The sequence below is a fragment of the Hyperoodon ampullatus genome, assembly GCF_949752795.1.
Source record: "Hyperoodon ampullatus genome assembly, chromosome: 10".
Classification (NCBI taxonomy): Eukaryota; Metazoa; Chordata; class Mammalia; order Artiodactyla; family Ziphiidae; genus Hyperoodon; species Hyperoodon ampullatus.
Window position 1 is genome coordinate 62217414 of NC_136923.1, and position 27903 is coordinate 62245316.

Sequence of the window (27903 nt, forward strand, 5' to 3'; positions counted from 1 at the left end):
AATATTTCCTGACATTTTTATTTATTATTGAATAGATTTTTATACCTCTTCAATAATAAATAGGCAAATAGTATTAACAGAGATAAGAGGGACGTTCCATAATGATAAAAAGACTGTTCAGGAAAACATAATTATAAATGTGTATGTACAGAGCCTTAAAATGCATGGAGTAAACACTGTCAAAATTAAAGCGAGAAATAGACAATTTTGGAGTCATAGTTGATGATTTTAACATCCTTCTCTCAGTAATTGGTAGAATATCCATATAGAAAAACAGTAAAAATATAAGTGATCTTAATAATCCTATCAACTATCTTGACCTAATTGATATTTATAGAACGCCATACCCACTTGACTCATTCCCAAAGACACACTATATTCTAGGCCATAAATCAATTCACAATAAAATTAATTTAAATTTGAAAGGGTTGAAATCATATAGAGTATGATCATACTCTGATCATAACATAATCAAACTAGGAATCAATAACAATAATATCTCCAGGAAAACCTCACATATTTGGAAATTAAATAACATGCTTCAGAAAATTCATGCATCAAAAAAGAAACCATAAGAAAAATTAGAAAATATTTTGAACTGAACGATAATGAAAACATAGTATCTCAAAATTGTGGGTTGCAGCCAAAGCAGAACTCAGAGGAAAACATATAGCTTTAACTGCTTATATTAAAAAGAAAGGTCTAAAATCTAACAAACTTTCAACTTTAAGAAGCTAGGGGATAAAAAAGGAAAAGTAAATGCAAAATAAGCAGAAGGAAGGAGATAATAAAAATAAGAGTAGACATTGATGAAATAGAGAAAAGACATACAATAGAGAAAATTAACAAAGCCAAGGTTGGTTTTTTAAAATTATTTTTTAATTGAAGTATAATTAATCTACAATGTTGTGTTAGTTTCAGGTGTACAGCAAATTGATTCAGTTATATATACATGTGTATTCTTTTTCAGATTCTTTCCCAGTATAGGTTATTACAAGATATTGAATATAGGTCCCTGTGCTATACAGTAGGTCCTTGTTGTTTATCTGTTTCATATATAGTAGTGTGTATATATTAAAGTTGGTTTTTTGAAAAGGTCAACAAAGTTTACAAATATCAGGCTAGACTGATCAAGGCAAAAAACCGCAAATCACTGGTATGACACATGGAAGAGAGGTTATAACTACAGAACCCACAGACGTTAAAAGGAAAAGAGAATTTTCTGTACAACTTTATGCCAAGAAATTTGACAACTTAGGTGAAATGGACAAGTATCTACCTATAGGTCTCTAATTATCTATCCACTCATCCGACCTGTGCATATTTCATCATGTATTAGAACTGCTCTAACCCCCAGATCTTGAGTTCTGAAATATCTCTCTTTGACCACATATCTGCCTGTCTATGCATCTCATTGTGATCTGTTAGTGAGTTTCTTGCTTCCCTAGGTTTCAGCCTGTGAGCACTTTCTGATTTAACTTCACTTGCCTTTCTGCTCAGTAGAGACCCTTAATCAACTCTACAGAGAAACTTTCACTGTTATTCTCACTTTGCTCATCCAGTTAGTACCTCTGCCACAATGACTTTGACAATTACTATCAATAGTTTGTTCATTTTTATTGCTAAATAGTATTTTATTCTATGACTATACCACACTTCATTTATCCATTCGCCAGTTGATGGACATTGGATTTTCCCCCAATTTTTAGCTATTATAAATGATGCTGCTGTGAATATTTGCTTGAAATCTTTGTGTGGGCATATGTTTCTATTTATCTTGGGCAGATACCTAGGAGTAGAATTCCTAGCTTGTATGGTAAGTATGTGTTTAATTTTTTGAGGAAATTGTCAAACTTTTCCAAAGTGGCTGTTCAATTTAACATTCTCAACAGCAGGGTATGAGGGTTCCAGTTTCTCCACATCCTTGACAATACTTGTTATTGTCTTTTTGATCATAGCTCTTCTAGTGGGTCTGAAGTGGTATCGCTTTAGTTTTCATTTGCATTTCCCTAATGACTAATGATTTTGAGCATTGTTTTCGTGTGCTTGTTAGCAGTTCAGAGATCTTCCTTAGTGAAATGTTCAAATCTTTGCCCATTTTTATTTTATTTTATTTTTTACTTTATTGAAATACTGAGTTTCGAGTTCCATCTTTAAAAATGAAACGGGCATTTTGGACAATACATTCGTTACAGAAACGAAATAAAATGGAAAGTTCTAGCAAACCAAGTCATCTTCTTAAAGAAATTTCCTCCACTGCAGGAAATCTTGAATAGTCTCCTGGCCAGTCATCTGGAGCAATTCTTCACATAATTGATGATTTTAATTTAAAATTTAAGTATTCAAATTCTTTATATATACCTCTTAAGATTTTCTATTTTTTCTTGAGTCAGTTTGATAATTTGTGTCTTTCTAGAAATTTGTTCATTTTATCTAAATTGTCTAATTTGTTGGCCTAATAGTATTCTCTTTTGCTCCTTTTAATTTCTGTAGGGTTGGTAGTACTTTTGTTGGTTCCTTTTGTGTTCATCCAGCCAGAAAGTTGGGGTTTGCTCTCCTGTTCTGTTGCACACTTCTGTGACTATGCTTGTGTCCAGGGCCAAGTGGCAGGAAGAGAGAGAAAGAATACAATGGGAGTTTGTCCTAGTTTCTTGGGATCAGAAAGGGAGGTTTCCTTCCTAAGAGTTTTATTTTCTCCTCCTTTGGGATTTCTAATGTCACTGCTCGTGGGATTGCTTGAAAGCTGAGGCTTAAGAGAACTCAGAGAAGAAAAAGATGGGGGATTTCTGCACTCTGAGTCTTAAGAATTCTCTTCTTCACTCCTCAAGCGAGAATGAGGGGACTTTTCCTGGAGCTGTCTCTGCCTCAGCTCAGTACCCAGCTCTGGGTTTCAGGCTGCGCTGCTGGCTTGCATTCAGTCTGGGGGCTACTGGAGAGCAAACATGGCAAACTTATCACTGGTTTGGTGGTACTTTGAATTCTGGCCTTTTCACTTCAAGCCTCTTGCTACTCTTTGCTTTTCAGGATCCTCAGAAGCCACTCAGTGCATTCTGTCCAGGTGTACAGCCATGCTCAGTGGGAGGCATGTGCTTGTTCTAATTTATTATAACCAGAACCAGTCTGTTTTAAAAAATATATTTATTTATTTATTTTTGGCTGCGCTGGGTGTTACGGCACACAGGATCTTTGTTGAGGCCTGTGGGATCTTTTTTAGTTGTGGCATGTGGGCTCATAGTTGCGGCATGTGGGCTGTAGTTCCCCGACCAGGGATCAAACCTGGGCCCCCTGCATTGGGAATGTGGAGTCTTACCCACTGGACCACCAGGGAAGTCCCAGAACCAGTCTGTTTTTAATTAGTCTATCCACCCTCCACCTTAAGCCTGTTGCTTTCCTTCTTTTATTATTTAGTTTTTGGAAAATCTCATAGCATTTTGCCATCTAATTAAGATGATGTTGGCAGAGATGTGTATTGCTACATATAACTCATGCAGTACAGAAGAGTCCCCCTATTTCATTATTATGCAGAATTTTTAGGAATCTAACTTCAATACATTGTCATTTGAAAAAACTTTCTTTTCTTTTTGTTCGGTCTCGTCATTCTCCAGATTTTCTGGATTTCCTGGATTTCCCACTAATTCTTGAAAACCAAATAGATTGAGATACCTGCAGATTTTATTTACAAAGAGAATAGAACTCTCACATTAAGAAGTAATTTAGCAGGGGCTTCCCTGGTGGCGCAGTGGTTAAGAATCCACCTGCCAATGCAGGGGACACGCGTTCAAGCCCTGGTCCAGGAAGATCCCACATGCCACGGAGCAACTAAGTCCATGCACCGCAACTACTGAGCCTGTGCTCTTGAGCCCGTGTGCCACAACTACTGAAGCCTGTGTGCCTAGTGCCTGTGCTCTGCAACAAGAGAAGCCACTGCAATGAGAAGCCCACGCACGGCAACGAAGAGCAGCCCTCACCTGCCACAACTAGAGAAAGCACACGCGCAGCGAGGAAGACCCAATGCAGCCAAAAATAAATAAATAAAATAAATTTATTAAAAAAAAAAAAAAGAAGTAATTTAGCAATAGACTGTTAAGTTTCAATAACTAACTGACCAGCTCTGGAGAATCAAATCCCTGACCTGACCCAGTCTGTAGTAGTTGCAGCGAGGAGGCAGCAGGCCTCTGAGAGCATTTCCAGCAGATCTAGATTGTAACTCTGTTGTTTTGAAAGCTGCTGTAGGGCGTTCCGAAGGAATTACAGATATATTTGGGAAGATTTGGTGAGATTGTCCAACTGTTTTTTTTTTAAGTGAGTAGTCACAAATAGAAACTTAAAATTTTTAAAAATAAAATAATAATAATGAGGTCTAATGAATTTCTACTGTTCTGAAGTCCTTCTACAGGATCTTAACTCTTGGTGGGCATTCTGAGAATCTGATGAAAGCTCTGGTCCACATCTCCAGAAAAATTAGAGCTACATAGACGTATACTTTCTCACATACTTTCAAGTGCCTTCAGGGGCCCTCTTCATGCTCATCTGGGGATCCTAGGGCAGAGGTAGACCCCAGTTAAGAACTCCTGCAGTGAACTGACCAGATATCCTGCCTAGTTAGGTTCGCCCTGGGCAGTGCCTTGGCAGGGCGGATTGAGCTCAGGTGTGAGATGTGGTAGAAAACCTCCTGTAAATTACCCGTGATACTTGGAGAAATAGTAATTCACCAAGTTTTCCCCAGTCTACAACTTGTAATGCCAGCTCAGATCTTTTTCCTGCAGCCAGGAGGTAGGAGGTACCCTTCAGGCTGATGCGATTGCTCCAAGTTTGTTTGTTTGTTTGTTTGAACTGAAGAAGTGTGTGTTCAGGAATATATGGGGCTACAGAAGCTCCCTGGGGAGATGTTTCTCAGCCCCCCTTCATCATGCTGCAGTGATAGGGCCGCGTGAGAGGTGTAGTGGGGAGGGTCCTGACTACATAGAGAGGTGGTAGGGAGGGTCCTGACTTAGGCATTGAAGACCTGCGGTCAAGCCTGTTCCTTAGCTCACCTTGTGGGTAAGTCACTTATTATTGCTGAGATTCCCTTCTCTTTTGGTAAACTAGGAATAGCAATGCCTGTTCTTTTTTTTTTTTTTTACAATTTTATTTGTTTATTTATTTTTGGCCACGCCTTGTAGCATGTGGGATTTTAGTTCGCCAACCAGGGATCAAACCTGTACCCCCTGCATTGGAAGCGTGGAGTCTTAACCACTGGACCACCAGGGAAGTCCCTCTATCTTTTAACAGGACCTGTGAGAATCAGTGACAGTAATATATGTGATTTTTAAAATACCTAAGCCACTCAAATGGAAAGATAAAGGGATGCATAGCATAATAGCTATGACAGAATGGCACCTTCATTCACCACGCATTTATTCACCACATTAGATGATAGTAAATACCTGTCATCTAATACCACAGGACATATTTAATTTCCCTATGCTCCTGGTTGGGAAAATGGCCCTTCTATCTCTCAAATACTTTTTAGAATCTCTTCATTGTATATAGAGGAGAGAATAAAAGGAAGTTTGGTGATACAGAATGAGGAAGTCAAATGATTTGTATGACATTTAGGTTGGAAAGATCAGTAATTGAGTAGTTTATATTCGTTTTTTTTTAACATCTTTATTGGAGTATAATTGCTTTACAATGGTGTGTTAGTTTCTGCTTTATAACAGTGAATCAGTTATACATATACATATGTTCCCATATCTCTTCCCTCTTGCATCTCCCTCCCTCCCACCCTCCCTATCCCACCCCTATATTAGTTTTTAAAATGATAGTCAAGGGGAGCAGGGTGATTTTAGGCTCTTCTGAAAATAGTGAGATCTCATCCTGCTCTACATCCTGTGCTGGAGATGACCTAGTTATGGGGAATGATAATAGCTGCCATTTTCTGAGAGTGTGCCTATCTTTATAGATGTTCTATCTATCTCATTTAATCAGCTCTTGCCCAGTGACTCCCAAAGCTGAAATCCCAGCCCTGGCTCTTTTACTTGCAGAGCCCATGCTCATAGCTACCGAGAAACAGGAAAGTGGGGCTGACTTACAATGAGCTGAACTGGCATTTGCCCTTCCTAAGGTTCATAGGGATCAGTGTTAATTCACAGCCTTTAACCTTGAAAACTGAGAATAACCTTTGAGCTTGCTCTTCAGGACTTAGAGATAGTGGTAATTGCCATCTGAAAGCAGGGTGGGGACTCAGATAGAAGCAAGTTTTCTTTTATTATTAATTAAAATTAAATAAATTAATTAAATTTTGGCTGCGTTGGGTCTTCATTGCTGTGCGTGGGCTTCTCATCGCGGTGGCTTCTCTTGTTGTGGAGCACGGGCTGTAGGTGCGCGGGCTTCGGTAGTTGCAGTACACGGGCTCAGTAGTTGTGGCTCACAGGCTCTAGAGCGCAGGCTCAGTAGTTGTGGTGCATGAGCTTAGTTGCTCTGTGGCACGTGGGATCTTCCCGGACCAGGGCTTGAACCTGTGTCCCCTGCATTGGAACATGGATTCTTAACCACTGCGCCACCAGGGAAGTCCCGGAAGCAAGTTTTAACTTAAAGAAGTAAGGTTCTCTGAGCTCCACTTGTTAATTTTTGAAATCCTCAAAGAAATGAATTTCCATTATTTAATTTATTTTCTGAGAGCTTTTTTTCCAACATACTGGAATTTACATTTCTGAGTTATAAGATATAGAGCAATAAGATTATAACAACATGCAAATACAGTGCATTTTCTCCATTATTGTTAGAAAGAAAAATGTGCTGGTGTTTCCACAGATGCAGTCAGTGTATTTGTTAGACTGAATTCCCCCTCATTCTGGGTCTGCTGGTTACATTACCGACGTGACAGAACAGAAGAAAGCAAAGGCTGAATTTTAAGTAACATTCCTAGTTGTTTAGACTCTCTTAAAAATATTCGGAATACCTAGCTGTATGTCTGAGTCATCTGCTGTACTGGGTGGGAGGTAAAATTGGGAAATTTTGGCTGGCTACTGCTGTGTTACAATTTCTCTAGAAACCTCAAGAAAATAATGGACTCAAGCATGCCTCGAGCTTTTCTTGGAGAAACTATGGCAACGGGCCTTTTAATTAAAGCTGAAGTAGTGTGTGTGGCTTAGGAAAACAGAGAGATGCTGCCAACTGATAGGGAGAGTGTACAGGAATAATCCAGACAACTAAAAAAAATTCATCTTAAATCTGTTTGATAATTCTTTGTTCTCTATATTGTTCAAAGAAATGGTAGGAAGCTTTTTTACTGGATATCAGTATTTGACTTTGGAAATGTTATATATATATATTTAAGAGAATATAGTTTCCTGATCATGTTTTTTAAGAGTAATGTTCAAATGAATTTATATTTCCTGAGTACACGTTAACTGACAGATGGAAGGCCAGCCCGGAGGGTAGCCAACCTAGGGTGGTCACAGAATGGATGCTATTTCGATTTTGATAATGGAGGTTGTTTACATGCCCCAGTGGAATGCACTGGTGGGTTGAATATCAGCAAATCAGTAAACTGTTCCCCTCTTGAGCTGAACTGTTGACAGCCCACATGCTAGAATTTATAAACTCAGAGCATACCAAACAGTAATTTAAAAGATAGAAACTAAATGGAAAAGCAAGAGTTGCCATTTTTCTCAGATCAAAATCTGTGTTGTGCTAACATGCCCCCCTGCCCCAGTGATGGAGAGATTTGATCATCCTCTTTGCCAGAAAGAATTTGAGTTTATGCCTATTGTTTTGGTACTTCCACTCAGTCTTAAGAATGTACCTGTTTGGAAGATGAATTGTGTAGTCACCTGATAAGGGCAGTAGCTGGAGAGGTGAGGGGCATCTGATGAAACACAATGTCGTGGTGACAAACATAAAGCTGGGGACAGGGAAGGAACCGGCTCTTATCTGGTCTCCTTGCCTCTGGTTCCAGTCCGCCTCTTGCTATACTGTTGGCAGAATTAGTTACCTGTAGTCAGATCTGACTTCCCACACTGTCTGCCTGCGAGATTAGTAACTTTTCTGCAGCCTCAGCTCCAACCACCTCCAACGGGTGCATACCCTAAACTCAGACAAGGCTCAGCTGCCCCATGTTCACTGTCCTGTGTTTTCATACTGTTGCCAGTGCTGGAACTCTACTCTTTTGTGTGTGTGTGTGTGGTAATTCCTACTCCTACTTCAAAAGGAGGATTAAACATCGCCTCTTTCCTCCGTTTATCTCACAATCCTCCTGCACATCTCCCTCCGGGACCTGATGAGGACCCCAGGTGTGGGGACTGACACATCTGTCTTCCCAAAGCAGGTACTGTGTACTTTTCATCTTGTTTCTCCATAGCCTTGTGTGGCATTTGGCGTGTGATGGGTCCTTACTCACTGTGTGTTGAATATTTGATGTTCGGTAAATGTTTGATGAAACGATGAATGGGATTAAGTGGGTAAAATAGTTGGAGTCACTAGGGCATATGTGAGAAAACACAAAGTACTTGAAGTTTGGTTCTGCTGTTTTCCCTCCTCTTTCTCATCCTCCTTCTCCTCTGGGTACCACTGCTCTCAGGCTGTTTTTTGGTTTCCCAGAGCACTTTCCTCCGGGTCTAATAGGCTTGCCTTACCCCAAGTGCCCCTGGTCTCCTACAACACCCTTTCCTCCCCAGACTTCTACCTTCAGCTCCAGTCAGAATGCCATTTCCGTACTGAAGAATGCAGCTAGACATAATTAGAGGATAATCACGTCAACCTAATTCATTCCATGTTATAAAAGACTGACAGAGAGTCCCCAGGAAGTGTCTGAAATTTCCATTTAACAATACACGGGGTTGCTTGTCTGTTCAGATTTCTGACTGAATATATTACCTTCCCTTTCATGCAGTATATTAATGCCCTCTCTACACAGGTTTTTAATGCCAGGATTTTGGATTATGTTATTTAGTCATGACAAAGGAATATTTTGAGAGCTGCCTTGCCTGTGACCCATTTCAGTAAAATTACTGCCTTTGTTCAGCAGCATTTGTCAATAATTTGAATACTTTTTTGCATCTTCTTTTTTACGTAAATGACTGAACATTGGAAAAATGACTGCTGATGCTGGTGTTGGGATATTAAATCTCATACAGCTAATGCACTTCAGACAGAGATGTACAAAATCATCAGGTGAGGCAAGAGAGTCAATTCTTAGCCTCAAATGTCTGCTCATGGAATTGAAGGCCATCTACAGTCTTTTATTACATAGGAAAAAAAAGGCAAAGCAAGGGACCCGTCTGGAATTCTCAAACTCTGTCCTTGAAGGTTGTGTGTAAAGGGGGAGCTATTACTAAGGATTTTTTTTTGCAGTACGCGGGCCTCTCACTGTTGTGGCCTCTCCTGCTGCGGCGGAGCACAGGCTCCGGACGTGCAGGCCCAGCTGCCATGGCTCTCGGGCCCAGCCGCTCCGCGGCATGTGGGATCTTCCTGGACCGGGGCACGAACCCGTGTCCCCTGCATCGGCAGGCGGACTCTCAACCGCTGCGCCACCAGGGAAGCCCTACTAAGGATTTTTTATCTTATGTTTTAGTTTCTGGGCCTCCAACCTAAATATCTCTTATGTGAATTCCACACATTTCATTTCTTCTGTGCTTTCACAAACACATTTTGTACAGAGGAGGGGCTGCCTGTAAAAGGTAAGGAAGATGTGCCCGGGTTACCTTTAAGCTGCCCCCTCTTGGATGTTATTAACTCTTGGTTTAAACCCTTCTAACAGCTGGAATCTCGCCAATACCTTTGCTACAACTAATTTAGTAGATCCCAAGGTCAGGGCCCTGTAAGCCAGGCTGTGGCATATGCCCTGGGTTGGGTACTGGCACCCACAAGAAGAGGCCAGAGGCTCTGCAAACCATCACCACTTTCCTTACCTGTTTTCCTTACCCATCTGGGAACCACCAGAGCCTAGAGGACAGCTTACTCTGGACCATTATCTTTGAAGGGCTCAGTCTAACCAGAAGAGTGAACCCAGCTGACCGAGAGAGGCCTTCCATCAGAAACCTTGGAATAAAATCAAGTTGAATAAGACCTGCCCCTACCTTTGAGGAGCTCTCTTTTTCTTCTTCTTCTTTTTTTTTTTTTTAATTTAATCGCACAGTGATGTGTAAGCTGATGAGAAATTTGTCATTCATTGAAGTTAGTGTGAATGCTTCCTTTCTTCTCTTCTTTGGCTGTACCTGCATTTCCCCAAGTTTCTGTGTCTTGGATGCAGAGTCAAAGTGTAAACTGGGATTATTGTGTGTGTGTTTTTTCTGACTCTACATGTAAGATTTTCATAATGGGACTGGGGGAGTGGAGAAAGGTAACAGGAAAAACTTTCTGTGTGCTGATGTCTCTTCCCTGTGGGATTAAAGATTTAGTTTGGTAGCATTTGCTGTTACTGTTTATTTTAATAGTATTTTAAGTTTTGCATAGGTATTCAAATATTCAATAGTCAAAAACTAGAACATATAAAAATATATCAGTGAAAATTCTTTATCCCATTCTTGTTCCTCACTTTTTAGGAAATTTAGATAACCACTCAGTTTCTTGTGAATCTTCTCATTATTTTTCTATATATGAGGAAGTAGAAATTCATTTTATTTTTCTCTTATATGAATAGTAACTGTGTATGCTATTTGCATCTTGTTTTACTCAATGCACCTAGCTGAACTTTCCATTAGGAGTATTCTATTTCTTTTTATGGCAACATAGTATTCCATTAGATGCAAGCATATAAGGCAATTAACCATCCTCCTGTTACTGACACTTGGGAATTTTCTAATCTTTAGTTGTTATAAACAATGCTTAAATGTAAAACCTTAGTCATTTCACATGTGTGCAAATATTATCTGTAGGATGAACTTTCAGAAGGAGAATTATGGGGTCAAAAGTTATATATTTCCATTTTGATAAATGTTACCATATGGCCCTCCATAATGGTCTGTTTTAATTATTGAGGCTTCATAACATGTTGTAGTCCTCTCTTATTAAAATACACTTTTGCTTTGCTATTCTTTTGAATGATTTCCTTCTTGCAGGTTGTCTAATTCTAAGGGAAAACATAGTATTTTTATTTGAGGCCAAATTGAATGGGAATTTTGCTAAAGGAGAATGGAATCTTTATCATTTTGAGTTTTCCTGTCTAAAAACTGGTATCCTTTTCTATTAGTTCAATTCTTCTTTTGTGGAGGAGTGTTTTTCATGTAGTTCTTTCACATTTTTGGTTAAGATTATTTCTAGTATTTTATCTTTTTGGTTGTGGTTAAAAGTGAGTCTTTCTTTTCCATTATATCTTCTATTTGTAGTTCTGTACAAACTGTTGGTTTCATTATCTTAATCTTGTAATCGTCTAACATACTTCATCATTTCATGGTTTGTAGTACTTCTCCGTGGACTCCCTTTGGGTTTTCCAGGTATAAAACACATCGTCTGAGACCAGAGATTATTGTACATCCTCCTTCCCAACTTTCACATTTCTTATTCATTTCACTTGTATGTTTGCATTGGCTAGGACATCCCACAAAATGTTAAGTAATAGTAATAAGAGTAGGTATCCTTTTCCTGTTCCTGACTTTATGAGAATGTTCCTGGGGTTTCCCTGTGAAGCTTTTGGGTTGAGATAAATACATTTTATCATGCTTCAGAAGTATCCCTCTGTGCTGGTTTACCCTTGGCCTCCTGGCTTCACCTCGCCTTTGAATCCTGTACTCCGGTGTGGAGCTGGGGCTCTGTAGACAACATTCTCCAGATGCCTGTGATAGCTGCTTCCTGATGGGATCTGTCATTAGGAGGGAGGAACACTTCCTGTCTCCTCTGCTCCTGGCAGAGGTGCCCAGTAGAGGCTCTCAGCACAGCCTCCAGCTTCTTCTTTAGACTTTGAGAACCAGCCTCACCTCTGCTCATAGGTACGGCAGCCAGGCTGTGTCCCTCCCTGGAGGTGTGAGCCCTCCTCTGAGCCCCTGAGGGGCTGACAGCACCTGAGCTGTGGGCTCTTCTCACAGGTCCGAGCTCCAGCTTTGTGGGGCCTCTCCTCTGAGTCCCGACATTCTTGTAACCTGATTACTTCCCCTCCCTCCAGCTCAATGGGTGTTAGCGGCTTCCTGCATTTGTTATCGCTAGGTTAACGTTCTACCGTTCCAGTCCTCTAGCACCTGTTTCACCAATTCCCTTTATTTAATCCCCTCTTTTGAAATACTTTCTGCTTTTCTGAAAGCACCCAGTCCGATGACTCATCTGTTCCTGTTTTATTGAATGTTTTTATTAAGATTGTTTCCTGAAATTTTTTCCCCAATGCTTTTTCTGTGCCAATGGAGGTGACTGTGTGTGTGGTTTTTTCTTTAGACCCATGAAACATGATAATGGATTTTCTAATGCTGGACTTTTCTTGAATTACTGTAATAAATCTCCCTTCATCATGTTGTATTTGTCTCATGGGCTGCTGATTCTACTAGCTGATATTTTCATTAAGATTTTTGCATTAACATTTGCATATGAGACTGGTCTGAAGTTTGCTCTTTTTGGGTGGTCTGTGTCAGGTTTTCATTTCAATGCTGTTAGTTGCTTTGTGAACATTTGGGGTTTCCCATGTTTTTTCTAAGCTCTGGAACCATTCAAATAACATTTAACATTAACCATTCCTGGTTTCTGTTATTTTATCTCATTTTATTTCTTAAAGTTTGGTGGCATTCCTTTATGAGATTCTCTGGGATTGGTGCTTGTTTGGTATCATATAATGGGAGATCTATGATGTCTGATGCTGCATTAGCTGAGCTAGTTGAGAAAAGGTTTTGTGGGTGCCAGAGCTGGTCCAAACCAAGCTGTGAAACCCGCAGTGTGTCTCTGGTGCCCTTTTAATCCCATGATCATTGTACTCATGTGTCTAAGTAATTTCCCCTCTTACCTGCTCCTCTTTTCTGTCCTATTCTGATGCCAGTCCCTGCTGAGGTTTCCTGCTACTAACTGGTACAGTTTTGGGGATATGACCCAAATGCTTACAATTTTTTAATTTTTAAATTTATTTTATTGAAGTATAGTTGATTTGCAATGTGTTAGTTTCTGGTGTAGAGCAAAGTGACTCAGATATATATATATAATATATATATATATTATATATATACTTTTTAAAATATATATTCTTTTTCATTATGGTTTATCACAGGATATTGAATATAGTTCCCTGTGCTATACAGTAGGACCTTGTTGTTTATCCATTCTGTATATAATAGTATAATAGTTTGCATCTGCTAATCCCAAACTCCCAGTACTTCCCTCCCCGCCACCCCACCCTTGGCAACCACAAGTCTGTTCTCTATGTCTGTGAGTCTGTTTCTGTTTCGTAGGTAAGTTCATTTGTGTCATATTTTAGATTCCACATATAAGTAATATCATATGGTATTTGTCTTTCTCTTTCTGACTTCACTTAGTATGATAATCTCTAGGGCCATCCAGATTGCTGTAAATGGCATTATTTCATTCTTTTTTTTGCGGTACGCTGGCCTCTCACTGTTGTGGCCTCTCCCGCTGCGGAGCACAGGCTCCGGACGCGCAGGCTCAGCGGCCATGGCTCACGGACCCAGCTGCTCCGCGGCATGTGGGATCCTCCCGGGGTGGGGCATGAACCCGTGTCCCCTGCATCGGCAGGTGGACTCCCAACCACTGCGCCACCAGGGAAGCCCTATTTCATTCTTTTTTATGGCTGAGTAATGTTCTATGGTATATATATGCCACATCTTCTTTACCCATTCATCTGTTGATGGACATTTAGGTTGTATCCATGTCTTGGCTATTGTAAATAGTGCTGCTATGAACATAAGAGTGCATATATCTTTTTGAATTATACTTTTGTCTGGATATATGCCCAGGAGTGGGATTTCTGGATCATATGGTAGCTCTATATTTAGTTTTTTAAACTGTACTGTTCTCCATAGTGGCTGCACCAATTTACATTCCCACCAACAGTGTAGGAGGGATCCCTTTTCTCCACGCTCTCTCCAGCATTTATTATTTGTAGACTTTAATAAAAAAATATTATTATTTATTTTCTTTATTCTTTTTGGCTGTATCCGGTCTTAGTCGCAGCACATGGGATCTTCGTTGAGGCATGTGGGATCCTTTGTTGTGGCGCTCGGGCTTCTCTGTAGTTGTGGCCCTCAGGCTTCTCTCTAGTTGTGGCATGTGGGTTTTCTTTCTCTGTTTGTGGCATGTGGGCTCCAGGGCACATGGTCTCTGTAGTTGTGGCTTGTGGGCTCCAGAGTGCGTGGGCTCTGTAGTTGTGGTGTGTAGGCTCCAGAGCGTGTGGGCTCTGTAGTTTGCGGCACGCGGCCTCTCTCATTGAGACTCACGAGCTCAATAGTTGTGGCACGCGGGCTTAGTTGTGCCGCAGCATGTGGGATCTTAGTTCCCAAGCAGGCATCGAACCTGCGTCCCCTGCATTGGAAGGCAGATTCATTACCACTGGACCACCAGGGAAGTCCTTATTTGTAGACTTTGTGATGATGGCCATTTTGACGGGTGTGAGGTGTACCTCGTTGTAGTTTTGATTTGCATTTCTCTAGTAATTAGCGATGTTGAGCATCTTTTCATGTGCCTGTTGGCCATCTGTATGTCTTCTTTGGAGAAATGTCTATTTAGATCTTCTGCTCAGTTTTTGATTGGGCTGTTTGTCATTTTGTTATTGAGTTGTATAAGCTTTTTGTATATTTTGGAAATAAAGTCCTTGTTGGTTGAGAAATGCTTGCATTTTAATAGCAGAATCATGAATGTGGTCATGACAGATTCTTGGGTCCTAGTACTTCATTTTCTGTGTCCCCTCTGTCTTCTCTTTTAGGTTCTCCAAAAGTCTGAGGTGAGGCATAAGTGTACCAGGTTGGGGAGAGTGCATCTTCCCATGGACTCAGTTAATAAGCTTTCCGCTCAGGAACGTTAGGGGGTCCCCAACCTTCTTTAAAAAACCCATCAGGGTCACCACGTAGCTACCTTGGAGTAAGTAAAGGAAAAAATGGAATAACACCTTGTCAAGTTTCTGATCTCAACTCTAGCCTCCTATCTCATCAATTATTTTCACCCTTTCTCTGGCCAGCAGGCCTTTCCTTGCCCTTGACTCGTTTTTGAAGCTGTGACCCTGGCTTCTCACTCAGTGCTTCCCTCCCCCATGAACTGACCATCTCCTCAATTGCAGTGCAGTGTCTCCTGAGCACACTTCACGTTACCTTCATTGCATCCCTTGCTTTACGTCTGCATTCCCCTCTGGACTGGCCACTCCTGGGCTGCGTTCTGTGTCTCTTCACTTTTGTTTCCAGGGCTTACAGTGCTGCACATAGGAGGCCTCAAATATCTTAGTTGAATTATTGAATAAATGAAACCCAAGTAAATGTGGACACAAAGAAAGATGGATAGCAAATGGATAAATGGACCCTGAAGGGGCTTCAATACTGTGTGCCAGAAACTAAAAGGGTTTTTAAAAATAGTTCACTTGCAACTGTATGAAAGCAAACATGGTGTTTTCATTCAGAGGGAATTTAATTTATATTTGATATGTTTACATTGCGGATGCCTTCCTGGCAACACACGTTTTAAATCTGCTTACTCAGAAGATGTACATCAGAATAAGTCAGAAAGACGGTTTTCAAAATCTAAAAGCCTCTGGCGGCTTTATAATAATTCACCTTTTGTATCAGGAAATTTGTGTTTTTCCTTCCTGCTTCAGGAAATGATGATAGGAGAGGTAAGGGACACAAAGGGAGTAATACAGGGGCTAAGTATAGATCTTTGGGGAGATGGGCTGACCCGAGAGTGGAGGATTAAATTGAGGGGTTTGCGGGAAATCAAAGCTCTTTTCGTGATGCCTCCACCTGCAAAGTGTAAATATAAATAGAACATGGGATTAGGTTTTGCTTGAATGTGTTCCCATCTTGAGCTGCTGGAAAAATTTTATCTTATTTTATTTTTTATAAATTTATTTATTTATTTTTGGCTGTGCTGGGTCTTTGTTGCTGCACGCAGGCCTTCTCTAGTTGCGGCAAGTGAGGGCTGTTCTTCCTTGCGGTGCGCGGGCTTCTCATTGCGGTGGCTTCTCGTTGCGGAGCATGGGCTCTAGGTGTGCGGGCTTCAGTAGTTGTGGCATGTGGGTTCAGTAGTTGTGGCTCACGGGCTCTAGAGCGCAGACTCATTAGTTGTGGCGCACGGGCTTAGTTGCTCCGCAGCATGTGGGTCCTTCCTGGACCAGGGCTCGAACCCGTGTCCCCTGCATTGGTAGGGAGATTCTTAACCATTGCACCACCAGGGAAGTCCTGGAAAATTTTTAATTGGCAAGTGCTGTTTGGATGACAAAGGGAGGAATTTCAAATTCCTTGGACCCACTTTAGCCACAGAAATTATTCCAGACCATCAGAACCTGTTATCCTTATCTTACGACTCCACTAATGCTACCTGCCCAGAGTACATCCCAGTGTATTCGTGTGTTCTTTATTCTTACTCTCTAGGTAGATATTTTATGTGCCAGTTTTTCTTATCGATGTACTAAATTATGTTTAGTCATGCTGAATCGTGTAGGGACAGTTTTGGAAGAGATTTGCACATGTGTCTATGCTTATTATTGAATTGCGTAAGTGGTCAAAATTAATCTTTATAAAGAGTTTAGCATCACTCCAAAATGCAGGAAAATTATTCAATGGTGACAGTATGAATTTGCTGATTTTATAACTTGGCTTCAGAAGTGTTTTTCTTTTTCACTTTATCCACTGTGTTAGAAGAAGTTTAATTCTTTTAAAATATTTTATTTATTTATTTATTTTTGGTTGCATCAGGTCTTAGATGCGGCCCACAGGATATTCGTTGAGGCATGTGGGATTTTTCATTGCAGCGTGCAGGCTTCTCTCGAGTTGTGGCCTGCGGGTTTTCTCTTCTCTAGTGGCGCTTGGGCTCCAGGGCGTGTGGGCTCTGTAGTTGTGTCGTGCAGGTTCCTGAGAGTTTGGGCTCTGTAGTTTGCGGCACGCAGGCTCTCTGGTTGAGGTGCGTGAGCTCAGTAGTTGTGGCGCGTGGGCTTAGTTGCCCCGTGGTGTGTGGGATCTTAGTTCCCTGATCAGGGATTGAACCCCCGTCCCCTGCATTAGAAGGCAGATTCTTTACCACTGGACCCCCAGGGAAGTCCCGAAGAAGGTTAATTCTTACCTGTAAATCAATATGAGTGCTTCATTCTACCCACCAGAGCTCATTTCTGTCTTCTCTTGGTGGGGGATGAGGGCTGTGGGTGCAGGATGGAGCCTGTAGGGGGTTGATCTTGTGGTTTCTTCAGACAAAGTGTCCTCCCCTCCTCCCCGGGGAGACGCTCCTCCTCTCCAAGGGCACACAGTGTGGACACCCCTGCTGCCTCCTGTCCTTGACATCGATGCACATTGGATCCCAGTAAGATCCAGTAAGGCTTTAACTGAATGCTCCAAAATGCGGGGGGTGGGAAGAGAGAGGGTCAAGGCTCTGTCAAGGGCCAGCCTAGGCCTTGCTGCCCAGACCTTTGGATCTCTTTTACCCTTTAACTCTTGTTGTTTTTTGGTCTCTCTACATCCTAGGCACACAGGTGTTTTCTCTTGTCCTAGACTTTGCATCCCCCCTCCCTCCCTCACCCCTAGCATCAGGCGTCCTGTGAAGGTCGGTGCTTTCTCCTTTTCTCATTCTCTGAGAAGGGCAGGGTGAGCTCTGGCTCATGATTCCTGGCTTTGACAGTCTCTGCAGGGTCTAGATGAGAAAGTCACACTCTTCCTGCTTAATGCTGCTTTGACTGTATATTTTTGTGACCAGTTGGCCTCACATTACTATGCTAAGAAAGCTTTTTAAATTAGCCAACCATAAGGGTACCCAAATGAATTATCCTTAATCCCCATAAAAAAAAGTACATAAAAATACAATGTCAACCAATTCAATCAAAGTTTGGCATGAGGTGGAATGTCGTGGTCCCCCTTCTCCTTCCTCATAAGATTAAAGGAATAATTTCTTTTTAAAGCAAGCATTTGAATTTTGGGTTTTTCTTTAAACTCATATGGCCACATATAGAACTCTGTAACCCCCACAATGCCCACAGAATTTTGATGCTCACTCTTCTGTTGGAGGTGTTCTAACCATACAGGTGAGAGAATCAGCCCGTTCCCATCGTGTAAGAGCAGAGCCTCTCATTTTAGCCTCCCTTGATTTGATTTTTTTTTTTTACTGCGGTGAGAAGTTATTTAGGAACATTTTAGGGCACAGAAGACAAGGTGAAGTGCGAGACCTTTCTCTACTGTGGAGGTAACCCATACTTTTGATGATTACATTAAAATAAGTGAGATATGTGTTCGAAAACAAGAAAAGAACACTTTTCTAGTTTGGACATGTTCAGTGATAAAAAAAAGTCTGGCTTTCTAGATATGTTTAATTTATTGCCTTTGTCACATTTCCTCCGCCAAAAAGAATATTAGTAGAAACCTAAGATGACCAAAGCTGAGAAGAAACAATATAAATTGTGTCAGCAAGACACTGTCCTCTCAGATCTTCTTGTTTAAGCATATTAAGAATGTTCTTAGGTCGTCCTTGAACACAGGAAAACTGGAACTCTTTGTGTGTGTGTATATATAAATATATATCCGTATCAGTATAAAAAAAAAGGTAGAATTAGTCTCCATCCAGTGGTGGTCTGGAGCCGGCTTTTATCAGAGGGGGAGCCACGTGTATGCATCTCTTTCCCATTGTGTGTTCAGTGTTCAGAGACATCATGACCGCAATGGGAATATTTACCTCATGGAAAGTGGCAAACACGCCATCATAGACTCCCCCCACCACCACCTGCAACCAGTGAGCCCATTTACCAGCAGCCACTGTCTCCATCTAGTCTAGGGAAAAAATCAGATATTCCCAAATAAGCACCTGCTAGTTACAAGACTGGTTATTGGAAAACAGAACTGTAACAATAAGCCAGTTAATATTTCAGTGAAATGCTTATTGAATTTTGTATATTTATTTCTTTGTATATTTATCCCTTTATCTTACCCAACTCAATGATTTCTGACAGTTTTTTAATTGATTGCTTAGATTTTTCTGCTACTCAGACACATTCATAAATGAACTTTGACTTTTTTTTTTTTTTACTAATGCTCACACTACTTATTTTTTTGTGTCCTATTTCATTAGCTATTGTCTCCTAAAATTTTTAAAATAATTGTGATAGTGAGTACCCTTGGCTTGGGTTTACTTTAAGGTAATGCCTTTACTATTTCACATTTATCATAATGTTTGCTGTTGATTCCTGATAGGTAATCCTTTTAAAATTTAGGAAGTTTCCTTCTATTTCCATTTCACTCAGTTTTTCATCAACAGTTGCTCTTGAATTTATTTGCAATTTTGGTGTGCCTATTGATATCATTATTTTTTCTTTAACTTATGACTGCAATAAATTATGATGATGGGTTCCCTGTTGTTGAATCAGCCTTTAATCATTGGAATAAACTATTTCATCTTGGAATGTTATTGTTTTCACTCACTGCTGTAGTTTTGGTAAGATTTCATTCAGGATCTTTCTATTTAGCTCCCTGTGTTAGATTGGTGTCGTTGTTTCTTTTCTTGAATTTATCAAGTTTTGTTTTTACACCGTGTTAGCATCTTGAAATTAAGAAAAAATTTCATATTTTTCTATTCCTTGGAGTAATTTGAATGATAAAGTAATTATCTGTTTTAAGGTTAGATAGAGCTTGAAGGTGCCCCTTTTAGCATAAAGTATATGAGAGTGTGAACTGAGTCAGTGCTGTTGGGATGTGTTTCCTGCCTCTGTAAGTTGACAGTCATTCTCCTGTTCTCCTCCGATTCTGTGGAGTAAATAATGTTTTGTAGCCATTTTTCTGGCTGTGGTTCATCAAGCTATTGGTTAGTCCTTCCATCAAGGATATCCACCAGGTTATAGTTAGTTTCACATCTCTGTTCTCTGTTTCTTAAGTTGTTTCTTTCAAGGTGTTTTGAGTCTTTGTGACACTTCTACTTTGTTATTCAATGTATCCTATTTTGTTTATCTTGGCACACAGGTCTAGAATTTTCACTGGCACACTTCTTGGTCAGTAATTGTGGGTCAAAACTTTTAGCCAGAACACAAAATACAGACAGACCAGAGTAGAGTAATTCTTATATGTTGTAGTAGCATATGCTCAGTATGCTACAAAACCCTCTGTGACTGGGAGAGCTTATGGCAAAGTGCACACTGGTGCTTATCAGCTTGAAGTATATGTACTGCCTGGGAGCTACACTGGCGTATAGCATATGGGAAACACAGAAATTTTAATTGTTAATGGCAGTAGGAATTTAGAGTATATATATATATATATATATTTATTTATATTTATATATTTATTTTTAATTTATTTATTTTTGGCTGAGTTGGGTCTTTGTTGCTGTGTGAGGGCTTTCTCTAGTTGCGGCAAGCGGGGGCTACTCTTCATTGCAGTACGTGGGCTTCTCATTGTGGTCGCTTCTCTTGTTGCAGAGCACAGACTCTAGGCATGCGGGCTTCAGTAGTTGTGGCACATGGGCTCAGTAGTTGTGGCTCATGGACTCTAGAGCGCAGGCTCAGTAGTTGTGTTGCTCTGCAGCATGTGGGATCTTCCGAGACCAGGGCTCTAACCCACATCCCCTGCATTGACAGGCGGATTCTTAACCACTGCGCCACCAGGGAAGCCCTAGAGTATATTTTAAAAGGGATGTATATGTGTATATATCAGGGGTCTCCAACCCCTGGGCCGTGGACTGGTACCAGTCCGGGGCCTTTTGGAAACTGGGCCTCACAGCAGGTGGTGCGCGGTGGGCGAGTGAGCGAAGCTTCATCTGCCGCTCCCCATTGCTCGCATTACCTCCTGAACCATCGCTGTCCTCCCCTGCACCCCGTCCGTGGGAAAATTGTCTTCCACAAAACCAGTCCCTGGTGCCAAAAAGGATGGGAACTGCTGATATATATAATCTATTATTTTAATTAATATTATAATTAATATTAATTAATTTCCTTAAATACATACATACTCATACATTTATATCCATATATATCCCTTTACATAAAGGAAATTGTTTTAGAAACAAACTATAGTATAATAATTTAGTGCTCTGTGGGTGGAATTGAATGGGGGCCATGTGAATAAAACTCTTTATGCCTAGAACTTTATTTCATGTTATAGTGTCTATCCTCTTTAGTATATTCTATGATTATTGGTCCATTTAGAGTTTTCTTCCTCTTTTATATGTTAAAGATAAATATACAAGATAATGAAGGTGTCCTTTTCTACCAGTAGTCCTCACAAATTTGCCTATATACTCCCCAGTAAGATGTAAGTATGTACACTCAATATATATATGTATTCTTTTATAAATTATATACACATACCTCTATGTTAATGTATTATGTATATTATAACAAACTTCATTTGGAGAAAAATGTAAACATTCTTAATTTTTGAAAAATCTTTGCTTAATACTGTGTAATTCAACAATTCAAATGTCAATTATTTTAAGCTCAATTTATTTTAATATTTGGTTTTAGCCATTGTTATATTTGAAAAAGATAACTGGAAAAAGTGCACTGGTAACTGCTCTTACTAAAGATGACATTCATTTTTCAATTTCATTTGCTGATTATGCAAAATTATTTTAAAATAAAATTTAGTAGTAAATTTTCATTTTTCCTGATGTCAGTTTGTTTTCTTATAAATGAATCTGATGGAACAGATTTTTGTGTTTTTAGCAAATGATGCCAAAAGTCACTGAAAATCTTCATTTGGGTGGTTTTAAGCAGATTGAAGAACTCTCTTGAAAAATTAAAAAATCTGTAAAATTAGAGCTTTTCTAGGTAATAAACTTACATTTTTTAGGGGAACAAAGTCCTGTGTTAGTAGAATTGTGTCCAAATATCCATTTTCAAAACACTTATTCTAGTCTACAAACTTAAAACAGCAGTTAACTTTCTCATTTGTTATTCAAACATCACCTTTATTTGTCTGATTTGTGTGAAAATATCTGCTACTCATGGCTTCCTGTCATCACTTAGAGTTAGAAATTTTGGAATTCTTGTCTTTCTATAATATGAAACAGCATAATTTGCTTTTAAATTTGATGACTCTTTTAAGTGCCTTTAAAGATAATCAATACAAGTCTATGGTACACAATTTTTACACTCTTTTTTATAGTAAGAACTGTGATTTTTCCTCAAAGTTCATCCTTCGCTTATTTTTGTAATATAAATGCTGTGGTTATAACTGGGCATATGGTGAACTAGCGACAGCCTCCATTTCTCAGCCTCTCCTGCAGTTTTGTTCAGTTGAATGTTAGCGGAAATTATGCACACACGTTGCAGGTTGAGTCCTTCATAGAGAGTTGCTTGTCTCCTGTGGTACCTTCCTTTCCTCTGTTTGGAAAGGAATTGTGGTGGTGGGTGACCAAGTTCAACCATGTGGACAAGGCATGCCTTTGGGGAAGGCACAGCAGCAATGGAGTAGGATCCTGGTCCTTGGCTGATCTCATGGGTTAGAGGCACCTGGCAGCCGCAAGAATTAGCCGCGAGGAAGATGAATTTCTATCTTGTTTATATCACCGTACTTTTGGATTTATTTGTTACAGTAATGGGCTTGTATTTTACTATATTTTTCAGGTCATTATAATGTAGTATAAAGAGTATATTCTTGTTGTTTTTACAAAAATTTTTATGTGTTTCTATATTTTCATAAAAATAACCACGTTGATTAACGTGGAACAGAGCAGATTGTTCAGATGTATGTCCAAGTATACATAGAGGTTTAATAAATGATAAAAATGGCATTTTGAATCAAAAGGGATGGATTGATAGTTGCTGAGGCTGGGTGGTGGGTACTTAGAGTTCTTTATACTCTTTTGTTACCAACTTGGGTCGTTGGACTCTTTAATCAATAGAAATTGATAAGAGGCCAGACGAGAAATTCAGGCAAGGCCTTATTGGAGTTCGAGCAGCAGCAGGAGGGAGGGAAAACAAGCAACAGGTGCCCTTGCTCACTCCCTGAGGTGGAGCAAGCTGGTCCCTTAAATAGGGTTTGGGTGGGGGCAGTTGGATGGGTGGGGCCAGAGGGGTGGCTTAGGTGGGCTGCCCACCCCCTTGCTGGTGCCCCGCCTTGGTGAGGCAGGGATCATGCGCAGTACCCTGCTTTTGCTCTCCACACCTCAGAAGTTGATTCTTGGCCGTTTTGTTTCTTATTGTTCATAATTTGCCCCAACTGGGCATGGGTGTAGTTATTTTTAGTCCCTTATAGTTTCTTTATATCTGTTGCTGGGGGAGACGTTTGTCCAGGTGCATGTGCAAGTGTTCAGGTAGAGGGCCCCAGGTCCCAGCTTACCTGACTTCTACTTCATTTTATATATTTTGAAATTTTCTATAATAAAAAATAAACATTTAAAAAATTAAAAATAAATAAAATAAACTCTGGAGAAAGAATAGATAATTCAATGGATGATATTCCCCATTGGAAGTAAAATTAGTCTATACTTCACACTATACTCAAAAATTAATTTCAGATGGATTAAAAATATGCATGTAATTAATTCCAGATGTATTGTAAATGTGCACTTAAAGGAGGTAAGGAATCGAAGAAGATACAGGAGAACATTTTGTAATCTTGCAATCTGGGAGAAACTTCCTAGGAAAAAACAAAATTTAGAAGTCATAAAGGAGGGGGGACGGATAAATTAGGAGTTTTGGATTAAAATATACACACTACTATATATAAAATAGATAACCAACAAGGACCTACTGTATAGCACAGGGAACTGTATTCAAGGAACTATACTCAATATCTTGTAATGACCTATAATGGAAGAGAATGTAAAAAAAGAATATATATTCATATGTATATGTATAACTGAATCACTTTGCTGTTAGTTCCTGAAACTAACACAACATTGTAGATCAACTATTATTTCAATAAAAATTAAAAAAAAAGAAATCATAAAGGAAAAGATGGGCAGCTTTGAGTAAAAGAATTGTAGACTTCTGTACTGTAAGATTAAAAGGCAGGTTGTAACCTAGGCAGACATACTTGCTGCACATATAGCAAATAATTGTATTCGTATTATATAAAAAGCTTCCACAAAAGCAATATGGCACAGACATACAATTTTTAGAAAAATGAGTAAAGGATGTGGATGGACAATTCAAAGAAGAAAACAAAAAAAAGGCTGATAAAAATATGAAAAGATTTCCATATTTGTTTACTAATAAAAAATACAAATTAAGACTTGTTTTTTACCCATCAGACTGGCAAGAAATAAAACGATTGATACTCTCCAGTGTTGATGGGGATAGGAGGAAACAGGGCTTTCAGAGCATTGCTAGAAATGTGGTTGGTTCAGCAGTTTTAGAGACACATTTGGTGGTATCTTTACAATGTAATTTTTCTGTGGCCTGGTAATTCCATTTCAAAGTAAAGATTTAGTTAAAGATATATATATATCTTATTTATTGCACTGTTTATAAAAGAAAAAACCTGAAATATTCCAAATTTTAAACAATAGGAGTATAGCTAACTAAAGTATGGCATACCAGTATACTGGAAAATTATTCAGCTGTTAAAAATAATGTAAATCTGAAATGCTATCTCTATCATTGTTAGATAAAAAGAGCAAAGTGCAGGGCCTCCCTGGTGGCGCAGTGGTTGAGAGTCCGCCTGCCGATGCAGGGGATACGGGTTCGTGCCCCGGTCTGGGAGGATCCCATATGCCGCGGAGCGGCTGGGCCCGTGAGCCATGGCTGCTGGGCCTGTGCATCCGGAGCCTGTGCTCCGCAACGGGAGAGGCCACAACAGTGAGAGGCCCGCGTACCACAAAAAAAAAAAAAAAAAAAAAAAAAAAAAAGAGCAAAGTGCAACCCAATATGTATAGCAAGATCCTATTTTTGTGAAAAACTATTGTTTATTTGTCTGTAAATATCTGTGTAAGCATAGGAAAAAAATCAGGATGCTATTTACTAACTTCCCAGGTATTACTCTGGAGAGATGTGTTTCGAGGTACAAAACAGGGACATCCATTGATTTATATACTTTGAAAAGAGTGTGGTATACTCGTTTGGGAGGGTTTAACTTTCTAATTTGTTCTTGTCTGCAATTTTTGGACAACTAGATCTTTAAAACAGAAAATCAAACCCCAAACTGAATGAGAATGGACTTTGTGCCATGTACAGGTAGGAGCAATGAAGGACAAAGGAAAAAGAAGCCTGTTTCTGACTTCATATCCACAAATACATTTTAAATGAGTCAAACTGTGGTAAATGCTGTTTAAAAAAAAAAAGCCACATTGAAATAAACACCACTTTAATCCGTCTACTGGGAAAGTCAACAGGATCATATGATCCAGGTTAAAAAGTCCCTAGCCCTTAGCCCAAATAACTGCAAGAGGGAGTAACCAAATCTCTTTAAAGCTTTTAGCTACTATTCAATAACATCATCTCAGGAAAAACAGTCAGTACAAGGTGACTTCTAATGCAGAGATTTTGCTGATGTCCGTGTGATATAGGTCAAAGACAGCAGAAATGCACCATAAGTGATGCCGCAGCTACCCCCAGACTGGACTAGCTCACGTTTCTCAGTGTCTGATTAGCTGTTTTTGTTTGGCCCTTGGTCCTTTAAGCTCTCTGCTCCTTCTCTCTCTCTCTTTACTTAGTATCAGTTATCAGAAGATATTAGGTTGTGAAAACAATTATTTTCTTCTTGCTGATGAGTCGGTCTTCAGGGTAAGCAGACTTAGAGGGTAAATGTGCTGCCCGAAAAACATTAAAGACTTGGAACACAGACCAAGTACACATTCAGTTAGTTTCTTTGGGGGCAAAGGTTCAGCCTTCAGAGTGTGATTGGGAGCGCCCTGTGCATCCCCAGTGGGGACTGGTGATACTTCGGAGACATTTCTCATCGTCGCTGTGTGTGCTGGAAGCTTGTACCCATCGAGTCTCTGGCTTGCTTCCCAGGCATGTGCCTGGGGCTTGGTGCTGAGCTTGGCAAGCATCCATCCCCTACTCCTGGCCCAGGGCTCAGTAAATGCCTCCTGCACTTCCCTGTGCTAGTGCTGTAGCTCACCTTTGGGACTTGAAATCCTGTCCTGAGCAGTGGGCACTGATCAGTCAGAACAGGTGCCGACCGAAGGGCTGATGCCTTTTAGTTGCTAGACCCTGGGGGAAGTTCAGGAGCTCAGAGTGGGAAGGAGGTGAGCAACAGAGAGGACACCCAGGGGTCTTGGGGCTTCTACCCCTTAGGGCCACCCAGGCCCCGCTCTGCCTGAGCTAATCAGCCGGTGCCCTAATACTCCTGCACACCCCACTGGAGCCTCCCACGGCTGTGCCCACCCACAGGATCTTTGCCTGTATAGACTCGTGACCCTTGGCAGGCCTGGTTGCTACACCATCTGTCTCGTGCCTGAGTTGTCCTGAGTCATATCAGCCTCAATTTAGGAATTTCTCATGAAACAATATCATATTGGGATTAAGCTGGACCTTAAGACTGAGCTGTTAATTGAGAATAACTTGTTGGGGACGCTGTGGATATAACTGTACTTGTAAGGTTAATTTAACCACCGTTCTTTCTTTGTGTAGAGTGTTAGTTATTCAATTTGCATACACATTTAGGTCTTTTATTTTGTCTTGGTCATACGTAGTCTGCTGCCCTCGCCTGTGTCTTGAGTGGTTTCTGCTGCACTGTCTGATAAATGGACTTTAGTCTCGTAGTAAAGACTCTGATTTTGTAACAGGTATTGAAGATGCTTACGGATGCCCTTGAAAAGACTGAGTGACCACTTGCTAGGACTTTGCTGTGACTTGTTGCAAATGAGCACAAGTTGGATTTTTCCTCCCTTTCCTATTCTCCTTCTTTCCTTTCACGTCTTCGTTTTCTCCTGCACACTCAGTGAGCACACGGCGTCACATCTCCTCTGCCTTTCCTCCCCGTGCCCTTTTTGTTGTTCCTTTGGGCTGCCTCTGGGCTGCCTTCTTTCTTAGGACTGATGTTTATGACCTCTGCTTTGTGTGACTGTTTACCACTTCAGTCATCTTGCTGTTTGAGTGCTGTTTGGCATCTTAGCAACTGGGAAGTTGTAAACACTCCACAAAACACGCTTCCTGTTTTATACTCTCTAGCTTTTTATCTTGAAAAGGACGGTGTCTCTGGCATATTCCTATTTTAAACTGACTATTTAGTAGACACAGTGGCTGGTTACTGTCTGTGAGTGGGTCGTTCAGAAAAGGCTGCCTGCAAGCTGACCGTGCTCATATCTAAAGAATCATCTGTGAGACTCCCTCAGTGTGTAATTACAAAGGCTGGGTTATGATTTGCTGGTTGCTTTGCTATTTATAGAGACTGCCACTGCACATGACTGTCTGCTCCCGGGAGCTCCGGCTGCAGGAGAGCAGATGGCAATGACTCTCCTGTTTTGCCCTCCTTAGCCTTGCTCTAGACCTCCATCTACCCCCCACCTCACTTCCCAGATGCCTGCTCCTTCTCTATCCTGATGCTACCTGTGTTTGATGTACAGACTGCCCAATGTTTTGCTGTTGCTGTCATTTTTTGTACTGATGGATTTACTGTCCCCAGTATCTCTTTACTGCCGATTCTTTGCTGTCATGGATGTTAAATATGGCGCATCAGTTATTGATGGCACTGCTTAGGAAATCAGACTTCATGTTTGTTGCAGGTCAGTTTCCCAGGGAAACAGACTTTGAGATGAAAATTATGTGCAGGAGATTTACAGGGAGGGGAGGGTGCCCTCAGGAAGAAAACTTAAAGGGAACAGGGAAGCAGGATCCCGCAGAGGAGGAAGTTGAATTGCGATACTGATGCTTATGCAGCAGAGGCCTCAACTGATCCCACAGTGTTCTAGAGCTGAGGGCTCTTCAGAGTTCTT

General features: G+C 40.5%; 1 protein-coding gene across 5 annotated transcripts in view; it reads left to right on the forward strand.

Moving 5' to 3' along the window:
• The window catches only part of DST (dystonin), a gene marked incomplete at both ends in the record, with an annotated part of 487217 nt that overhangs the window by 9350 nt on the left and 449964 nt on the right, over positions 1–27903 (forward strand). The window lies entirely within an intron of this gene.